This window comes from Arachis stenosperma, chromosome 5, assembly GCF_014773155.1.
Source record: "Arachis stenosperma cultivar V10309 chromosome 5, arast.V10309.gnm1.PFL2, whole genome shotgun sequence".
Lineage (NCBI taxonomy): Eukaryota > Viridiplantae > Streptophyta > Magnoliopsida > Fabales > Fabaceae > Arachis > Arachis stenosperma.
In genome coordinates, this window is record NC_080381.1 from 44,581,467 (window position 1) to 44,591,962 (window position 10,496).

At 37.8% G+C, this 10,496-nt stretch overlaps 1 non-coding gene across 1 annotated transcript; it reads left to right on the forward strand.

The window, feature by feature from the left end:
* Nucleotides 1-421: 421 nt before the first annotated feature.
* On the forward strand, nt 422-525 carry LOC130984031 (small nucleolar RNA R71). The gene has a single exon (XR_009087992.1). It is a non-coding gene; the product is annotated as a small nucleolar RNA R71 (small nucleolar RNA).
* Nucleotides 526-10,496: the final 9,971 nt, after the last annotated feature.

A 10,496-nucleotide genomic window follows, 5' to 3' on the forward strand; every position in this document is an offset into this window, starting at 1 on the left:
TGATGAGTTATAGGTGTTTCCATAAGGTTCACCCATGTAATTAACCTCTGCCATTGCAGGGTTCTCAGGATCATAAGCTTCTTCAGAAGCTGCCTCTTTAGTACTGTTGGATGCATTTTGCCATCCATTCAGACTTTAAGAGATCATGTTGACTTGCTGAGTCAACACTTTGTTCTGAGCCAATATGGCATTCAGAGTATCAATTTCAAGAACTCCCTTCCTCTGAAACGTCCCACTATTCACGGAATTCCTTTCAGAAGTGTACATGAATTGGTTATTTGCAACCATGTCAATAAGTTCTTGAGCCTCTTCAGGCGTTTTCTTTAGGTGAATAGATCCACCTGCAGAATGGTCCAATGACATCTTAGAAAACTCAGATAGACCATAATAGAATATATCTAATATGGTCCATTCTGAAAACATGTCAGAAGGACACTTTTTGGTCATCTGCTTGTATCTTTCCCAAGCTTCATAGAGGGATTCACCATCTTTTTGCTTGAAGGTTTGAACATCCACTCTAAGCTTGCTCAGCTTTTGAGGAGGAAAGAATTTATCCAAGAAGGCCGTGACCAGCTTATCCCAGGAGTCCAGGCTATCTTTAGGTTGTGAGTCCAACCATGTTCTAGCTCTGTCTCTTACAGCAAAAGGGAAAAGCATGAGCCTGTAGACTTCAGGATCTACTCCATTTGTCTTAACAGTCTCACAAATCTGCAAGAACTCAGTTAAAAACTGGTAAGGATCTTCAGATGGAAGTCCATAAAACTTGCAGTTCTGTTGCATTAAAGCAACTAGTTGAGGTTTAAGCTCAAAATTATTTGCTCCAATGGCAGGAATAGAGATGCTTCTTCCATCAAACTTGGAAGTGGGTTTAGTAAAGTCACCAAGCATCCTCCTTGCATTATTATTATTTTCGGCTGCCATCTCCTTCTCTTGTTCAAAAATTTCTGAGAGGTTGCCTCTGGATTGTTGTAATTTAGCTTCTCTTAGTTTCCTCTTCAGAGTCTTTTCAGGTTCAGGATCAATTTCAACAAGAGTGCCTTTTTCCTTGTTCCTGCTCATATAAAAGAGAAGAAAACAAGAAAAGAAAGAGGAATCCTCTATGTCACAGTATAGAGATTCCTTTATGTTAGTAGAAGAAGAAAAGAATAGAAGAAGGAAAAGTGAAGAATCCAAACATAAGGGATAGACTGGGTTTGGATTTTTGGGTGAAGGGAGGTGAAGAGTAGTGTTAGTAAATAAATAATAAAATAGAAGAAGAGTAGAGAGGGAGAATTCGAAAATTAATTTTTGAAAAGGAGTTAGTAATTTTGAAAATTAAAGATAAGATATAATTAAAATTAAAATTTAAAATTTAAAACAATTAAAAAGAATTTTTGAAAAAGAGATGAGAGATTTTCGAAAATTAGAGATGGTTGAAAAAGATAAGAAACAAACAAAAAGTCAAATAGTTAGTTGAAAAAGATATTAAAGTTAAATTTGAAAAGATAAGAAGGTAAGTGGTGCACGAAATTGTGATCACTACTTTTCACAACTCAAATAATCCCTAGTAATGGCCCCAAAGACTTGGTGCTCAATACCATGGCATAAACACAACTTCGCACAACTAACCAGCGAGTGCACTGGGTCGTCCAAGTAATAAACCTTACGCGAGTAAGGGTCGATCCCACGGAGATTGTTGGTATGAAGCAAGCTATGGTCATCTTGTAAATCTCAGTCAGGCAGACTCAAATGGTTATGAATGATTTATGAATAAAACATAAAGATAAGGATAGAGATACTTATGCAATTCATTGGTGAGAATTTCAGATAAGCGTATGAAGATGCTTTGTCCCTTCCGTCTCTCTGCTTTCCTACTGTCTTCATCCAATCCTTCTTACTCCTTTCCATGGCAAGCTGTATGTTGGGCATCACCGTTGTCAATGGCTACAGTCCCGTCCTCTCAGTGGAAATGTTCAACGCACCCTGTCACGGCACGGCTATCCAGCTGTCAGTTCTCGATCATGTCGGAATAGAATCCAGTGATTCTTTTGCGTCTGTCACTAACTCCCCACAATCGCGAGTTTGAAGCTCGTCACAGTCATTCAATCATTGAATCCTACTCAGAATATCACAGATAAGGTTTAGACCTTCTGGATTCTCTTGAATGCCACCATCAATTCTAGCTTATACCACGAAGATTCCGGTTAAGGAAATCAAAGAGATAAACATTCAAGCCTTGTTTGCTTGTAAAACGGAAGTGGTTGTCAGTCACGCGTTCATAAGTGAGAATGATGATGAGCGTCACATAATCATCACATTCATCATGTTCTTGAGTGCGAATGAATATCTTGGAATAAGAACAAGCTGAATTGAATAGAAGAACAATAGTAATTGCATTAATACTCGAGGTACAGCAGAGCTCCACACCTTAATCTATGGTGTATAGAAACTCCACCGTTGAAAATACATAAGAACAAGGTCTAGACATGGCCAAATGGCCAACCTCCCAATGATCTAAGATAGCATAAAACTACTCAAATATAGCTACCCAAATGTCTCATACAATAGTAAAAGGTCCTACTTATAGGGAACTAGTAGCTTAAGAATTACAAAGATGAGTAAAAGACATAAAATCCACTTTCGGGCCCACTTGGTGTGTGCTTGGGCTGAGCATTGAAGCATTTTCGTGTAGAGACTCTTCTTGGAGTTAAACGCCAGCTTTTGTGCCAGTTTGGGCGTTTAACTCCCATTCTTGTGCCAATTCCGGCGTTTAACGCCGGGCATTCTTGAGCTGATTTGGAACGCCGGTTTGGGCCATCAAATCTCGGGCAAAGTATGGACTATTATACATTGCTGGAAAGCCCAGGATGTCTACTTTCCAATGCCGTTAAGAGCACGCCAATTGGGCTTCTGTAGCTCCAGAAAATCCACTTCGAGTGCAGGGAGGTCAGAATCCAACAGCATCTGTAGTCCTTTTAGTCTCTGAATCAGATTTTTGCTCAGGTCCCTCAATTTCAGCCAGAAAATACCTGAAATCACAGAAAAACACACAAACTCATAGTAAAGTCCAGAAAAGTGAATTTTAACTAAAAACTAATAAAAATTATACTAAAAACTAACTAAATCTACTAAAAACATACTAAAAACAATGCCAAAAAGTGTACAAATTATCCGCTCATCAGTAAGAAGATAAGATATTTTAAAATCAAATTTTTGAAAAAGATAAAATTTTGAAAAAGATATGATAAAAATATAAGATAAGAAAATAAGATAGAAAAGGTATGTTTGAAAAAGATTTAATTTTTAAATTTAAAATTACTTACTTCACTAACAAGAAACTACAAGATAAGATTCTAGAACTTAAAGATTGAACCTTTCTTAACAAGAAAGTAACAAACTTCAAATTTTTGAATCAATCACATTAATTGTTAGTGAGTTTTCGAAAATTTGATATAAAGATAAGAAAAAGATGTTGAAAATTTTTTGAAAAAGATTTTTAAAATTTTCAAAAAAAGGAAAAAAATGGAAAAGATATGATTTTTGAAAAGATAAGATTTTTTAAAATTGAAAATTTGATTTGACTTGTAAGAAACAATTAATTTTAAAAATTTTTGACTAATTCAACTCAAATTTTTGAAAATTATGAGAAAAATAAGGAAAAGATATTTTTTATTTTTGAAATTTTAATTATGAGAGAGAAAAACACAATTATGACCCAAAACTTAAAAATTTTGGATCAAAACACATGATGCATGCAAGAACACTATGAATGTTAAGATGAACACGAAGAACACTTTGAAGATCATGATGAACATCAAGAACATATTTTTCAAAAATTTTTTATGCAAAGAAAACATGCAAGACACCAAACTTAGAAATCTTTAATGCATGGACTCTAACAAACGAAAAATGCATATGAAAAACAACAAACAACACAAAACAAGAAAACATCAAGATCAAATAAGAAGACTTACCAAGAACAACTTGAAGATCATGAAGAACACTATGAATGCATGGAATTTTCGAAAATATGCAAGAAAAAATTTTTAAGGCATACAATTGACACCAAACTTATAAATTGACTCAAGACTCAAACAAGAAACACAAAATATTTTTGGTTTTTATGATTTTATGAATTATTTTCGAAAATTATATTTTTGAAAAACGAAAATAAAGAAAAATTTTTGAAAAAAAATTTTTGAAAAACTTTTTGAAAAGAAAATTACCTGATCTGAGCAACAAGATGAACCGTCAGTTGTCCATACTCGAACAATCCCCGGCAACGGCGCCAAAAACTTGGTGGGCGAAATTGTGATTCATCAATGTTGTATTCTTTGTTGTTGTATGGAATAATTATAATGGCTCTTTGCTATGTGTGGACACAACTCCGTTCAACTTAACCAGCAAGTGTACTGGGGCATCCAAGTAATACCTTACGTGAGTAAGGGTCGATCCCACAGAGATTGTTAGTATGAAGCAAGCTATAGTCATCTTGTAAATCCCAGTCAGGTAAAGTCAAATGTAATTGGATTAGATATTTAAAAGATAAATAAAATAAAGGGATAGAAATACTTATGTAAATTAATAGTGGGAATTTCAGATAAGCGTATGGAGATATTGTGCCCTTTCTTTTTCTACTTTCCTACTTCTTCCTTCAATCATTCTTACTCCTTTCCATGGCAAGCTGTATGTAGGGCATCACCGTTGTCAATGGCTACATCCCATCCTCTCAGTGAAAAAGGTCCAAATGCTCTGTCACAGCACGGATAATCATCTGTCGATTCTCAATCAGGTTGGAATAGAATCTCTTGATTCTTTTGCGTCTGTCACTAACGCCCAGCCTTCAGGAGTTTGAAGCTCGTTACAGTCATTCAATCCCGGAATCCTACTCGGAATACCACAGACAAGGTTAGACTTTTCGGATTCCCATGAATTCCGCCATCAATTCTAGCTTATACCACAAAAATTCTGATTAAGGAATCCAAGAGATATGCGCCCGGTCTAAGGTAGAACGGAAGTGGTTGTCAGTCACGCGCGTTCATAGGTGAGAATGATGATGAGTGTCACGGATCATCACATTCATCAAGTTAAAGTGCAATGAATATCTTAGAATAGGAATAAAGAGAATTGAATAGAAAATAGTAGTAATTGTATTGAAACTCGAGGTACAGCAGAGCTCCACACCCTTAATCTATGGTGTGTAAAAACTCCACCGTTGAAAATACATTAGTGAAAGGTTCAGGCATGGCCGAATGGCCAGCCCCCAAACGTGATCAATAGTCTATTAAGATGAAGAATAAAACAAAACTGAGACCAAAGATGTCTAATACAATAGTAAATTATCCTATTTATACTAGACTAGCTACTAGGGTTTACATGAGTAAGTAATTGATGCATAAATCCACTTCCGGGGCCCACTTGGTGTGTGTTTGGGCTGAGCTTGATCTATCCACGAGCTGAGGCTTCTTTTAGAGTTGAACGCCAAGTTGTAACGTGTTTTGGGCGTTCAACTCCGGGTCGTGACGTGTTTCTGGCGTTTTACTCCAGACAGCAGCATGGAACTGGCGTTGAGCGCCAGTTTACGTCGTCAATTCCCAAATAAAGTATGGACTATTATATATTGCTGGAAATCTCTGGATGTCTACTTTCCAACGCCATTAAGAACGCGCCATTTGGAGTTCTGTAGCTCCAGAAAATCCATTTCGAGTGCAGGGAGGTCAGATTCTAACAGCATCAGCAGTCCTTTGTCAACCTCCTATCAGAGTTTTGCTCAAGTCCCTCAATTTCAGCCAGAAATTATCTGAAATCATAGAAAAACACACAAACTCATAGTAAAGTCCAGAAATGTGAATTTAACATAAAAACTAATGAAAACATCCCTAAAATTAGCTTGAACTTACTAAAAACTACCTAAAAACAATGCCAAAAAGTGTATAAATTATCCGCTCATCAATAGACATGCATCATCTGCATATACTTGAATTGTTTGGGTTTGCTTAATTGCTGTGGATTGTTTAACTGTACATGTTTCTTGAATATTTGCTAATTGCCCTGCTTGCCTTACTTGTGTATTATTTGTCTGTATTGGTTGTGTATGATTCGGTCCTTGGGTTAGTCGGTTGGGAGGTGGAGAAGTATGAAGGGTTTTGGGTTAGAATAGAATCCCATATGATAGTTGCCAAGTTATGGATTAGTGAGAACTTAGGTTGGATATGACGAGATAAAAAGTTTAAGATGCTTAGCGAATTTATATTATAATGCATTGTATTTATTTGGTACTTTTACCGTACTGGGAACCCATGGCACTACAAGAAAAAAGGCCTGTCGGCACACTTTTTTCTTGCCACGCTTTTAAAGCGTGCCCAAAAGTGTTCAATGGCCACGCTTTTGCAAGGGTACCCACTAATTTGTGATTTGACCACGCCTTTTTTTTGCCACGCGAGGAAAATATGCACGCTTTTATGAGGGTGGCCACTTATTTAAAATTTGGCCACTCTTTTTTATTGCCATCCTTGAAAAGCGTGGCCATAGAAGGAAATTGGCATGCTTTTGAAGTGTGGCAAAATGGTTTTGTTATCGTTACATTTTCAAAGCGTGGCCGTTTCCTCTAAATCTTTTGGCACGCTTTAAAAGCGTGGCCACAAAGTTCCAAAAAAAAAAAAGATTCCACCCCTCTTAATTCGAAACAAACAGTTTTACACAACAACCCCTTAATAACACTTCTTCCTTTCTTCGAAACACACCCTCTTCTTTGAAACAATGCCTCAAAAAGTTCCCTTAACAGAGAGCTCATCACCCTAACGGCGGTGACGCTCTTCGCCTAACATAGAATCCATAGCTAGTGCTCTCACGCTCTCCCCCAATAACACTCGTTGGTCAACCTCGTTCCAACCCTCTCTAGCAACCCCTCCGTAAGTGCCACCTCTGCCGGTGTTCCCTGCGTCGGCGCTCCTTCCATCTCTCATTTAAACACCTATCCCTCCTTCGGCAGTGACTCACTTTGGTAAGGCCTCCCTCGGTGCTCACTCTCTATCGCCCTCCGTCGACGCTCACTGTCTCTCGCAAACCCTCAATTGTCGCTCCTCCCTCCATGGTTCAGCACCTGCCGCATTGCCATCTCCCTCTCTGAAGTCGTCGTGCCGCTGATGAGTGAATTGTTGTGATGATCTAGAATTTCTCTTGTAGGAATAAGAAATTCGTTGTAAGCATAGCTCCAAACCAACAAACAACTCTCACATCAAATTAAATTTTGGTTTTGTCACATGTACAAACCCCAATAAAAATTAACTGAAGTATTTGAACTCCGGATCGTCTCACAAGGAATTGTAATGAAGTGAATGATTATTGGCAATAAAGGAACAAAGGGGGTTTGATAAAGGGCAAGATAGTAAAGGGGCAAGAATTTAAATGACAAGAAGAGTAAATCAAGCAAGTAATTAAAGAAAGCAATGAATAAAAAGAGACATTTATGGCAAGGTTTGAGAATATAGGTTTTCTATCCTAGTCAAACAATGATTAATTCATCTTATTTAGTCAACTACGACAAATGGAAGAAGGTATCATGTTATCTTTACATAGGGAGAACATCAAACAAGACTAATCAATCATATCACAATAATAAACAAGAATTTATCTTATTACGTCATTCTCGACGATGGAGGAAGGTATCATATTTTCCTCACACTCGAAGAAAGTCTAATAAGACTAGCTAATCTCAATCCAAAAGTCCTAATCAACTCACTAATTGAATTAGCAAGAGATTAGAGTCAATGAAAACAACATTAGCTAACAATTCTAGGTCACCAACATGAGTTGGATTTCCATGACTCAAGATTGCCTAATTACTCTTCCCAAGCCAAGAATGTTAAGAATCTAATCTAACATCCAACCAAGCATTTTGTCAAACACTTAGTGGGTATACAAGGAAATCATGGTAAATGTGTAAGAATAATACAATCTAACAACTATCAATAGCAAAGAAAGTAAAATTCACAAATCAAATCATCAATAAAAGAACATCAAACATCAAATTGCAATAAAAGAGATTCAAATCCAATATGAGCATTCATCAACATAAAATAGACATGAAAGTGAAATTAACAAGAGAACTAAGAACAATTAAGGAGTAGAAGTAAGAAATTGTAAAGGAAACAAGATGAAAACAAGAATTGAACCTAGATCTAAGATGAAATTTGGCCTAAGAACCCTAATTCTAGAGAGAAGAGGGAGCTTCTCTCTCTAGAAACTAACTTACATGATGCAAGACTACGAACAATTGCTCCCTCTTTGCCCCAGCTTGAGTTCTGCATGAAATAGCATCAGAAATGAGTTGGAATTGGGCCTGGGCGGCTCAGAAATCGCCCTCAGCATTTTGCCTTTAAGTGGGTCACGTGCGAGCATCGACGCGTACGCGTCATGTACACGTTCGCACCGTTTGGCAATTTTCCTATCCACGCGTACGCGCCATGTACGCGTACGCGTTGCCATGCGACGTCATTTCTGCGCGTGCGCGCCTTGTACGCGTGCGTGTCCTTTGATGTACTCCCAATCCTTGTTTTCTCATGCATTCTCCACTTTTGTATGTGGTGCATGGTGGACGAAATTGTGATCACATCAATGTAGTATTCTTTGTTGTTGTATGGAATCATTATTATGGCACTTATGTGTGGACACAACTCCGTTCAACTAACCAGCAAGTGTACTGGGTCGTCTAAGTAATACCTTACGTGAGTAAGGGTCGATCCCACAGAGATTGTTGGTATGAAGCAAGCTATGGTCATCTTGTAAATCTCAGTCAGGAGGATAAAATTATGGAATTTAGAAAATCAAATATGATTAATAAAAATAAACAGAAAATAAAATAGGATAGAGATACTTATGTAAATTAATAGTGGGAATTTCAGATAAGTGTATGGAGATGCTGTGCTCCTCTTGAATCTCTACTTTCCTATTACATTCATCCAATCCTTCTTACTCCTTTCCATGGCAAGCTGTATGTAGGGCATCACCGTTGTCAGTGGCTACATCCCATCCTCTCAATGAAAATGTTCCTATGCTCTGTCACAGCACGGCTAATCAGCTGTTGGTTCTCGATCATGTTGGAATAGGATCCATTGATCCTTTTGCGCTTGTCATCACGCCCAGCAATCGCGAGTTTGAAGCTCGTCACAGTCATTCAATCCCAGAATCCTACTCGGAATACCACAGACAAGGTTTAGACTTTCCGGATCCTCATGAATGCCGCCATCTATCTAGCTTAGACCACGAAGATTCTGTTGGGGAATCTAAGAGATATGCGCCCGGCCTAAGGTAGAACGGAAGTGGTTGTCAATCACGCGCGTTCATAGGTGAGAATGATGATGAGTGTCACGGATCATCACATTCATCAAGTTGAAATGCAACGAATATCTTGGAATAAGAATAAAAGAGAATTGAATAGAAAGTAATAGTAATTGTATTGAAACTTGAGGTACAGCAGAGCTCCACACCCTTAATCTATGGTGTGCAGAAACTCCACCATTGAAAATACATAAGTGAAAGATTCAGGCATGGCCGAATGGCCAGCCCCCCAAGATCTGAGAACTAATTGTCCCAAGATGTCTAATACACTAGTAAAAAGTTCTATTTATAATAAACTAGCTCCTAGGGTTTACATGAGTAAGTAATTGATGCATAAATCCACTTCCAGGGCCCATTTGGTGTATGTTTGGGCTGAGCTTGATCTATCCACGAGCTGAGGCTTTTCTTGGAGTTGAACTCCAAGTTATGACGTGTTTTGGGCGTTCAACTCCGGATCATGACGTTTTTCTGGCGTTTAACTCCAGACAGCAGCATGTACTTGGCGTTCAACGCCAAGTTACGTCGTCAATTTCCGAATAAAGTATAGACTATTATATATTTCTGGAAAGCTGTGGATGTCTACTTTCCAACGCCGTTGAGAGCGCGCCATTTGGAGTTCTGTAGCTCCAGAAAATCTATTTCGAGTGCAGGGAGGTCAGATTCCAACAGCATCAGCAGTCCTTTTGTCTGCCTTTTTCAGAGTTTTGCTCAAGTCCCTCAATTTCAGCCAGAAATTACCTGAAATCATAGAAAAACACACAAACTCATAGTAAAGTCCAGAAATGTGAATTTAACATAAAAACTAGTGAAAACATCCCTAAAAGTAGCTTGAACTTACTAAAAACTACCTAAAAACAATGACAAAAAGCGTATAAATTATCCGCTTATCACAACACCAAACTTAAATTGTTGCTTGTCCCCAAGCAACTGAAAATCAATAGGATAAAAAGAAGAGAATATACTATAAATTCCAGAATATCAATGAATATTAATTATAATTAGATGAGCGGGACTTGTAGCTTTTTGCTTCTGAACAGTTTTGGCATCTCACTTTTTCCTTTGAAGTTTAGAATGATTGGCTTCTCTAGGAACTTAGAATTTCGGATAGTGTTATTGACTTTCCTAGTTAAGCATGTTGATTCTTGAACACAGCTACTTATGAGTTTTGGCCGTGGCCC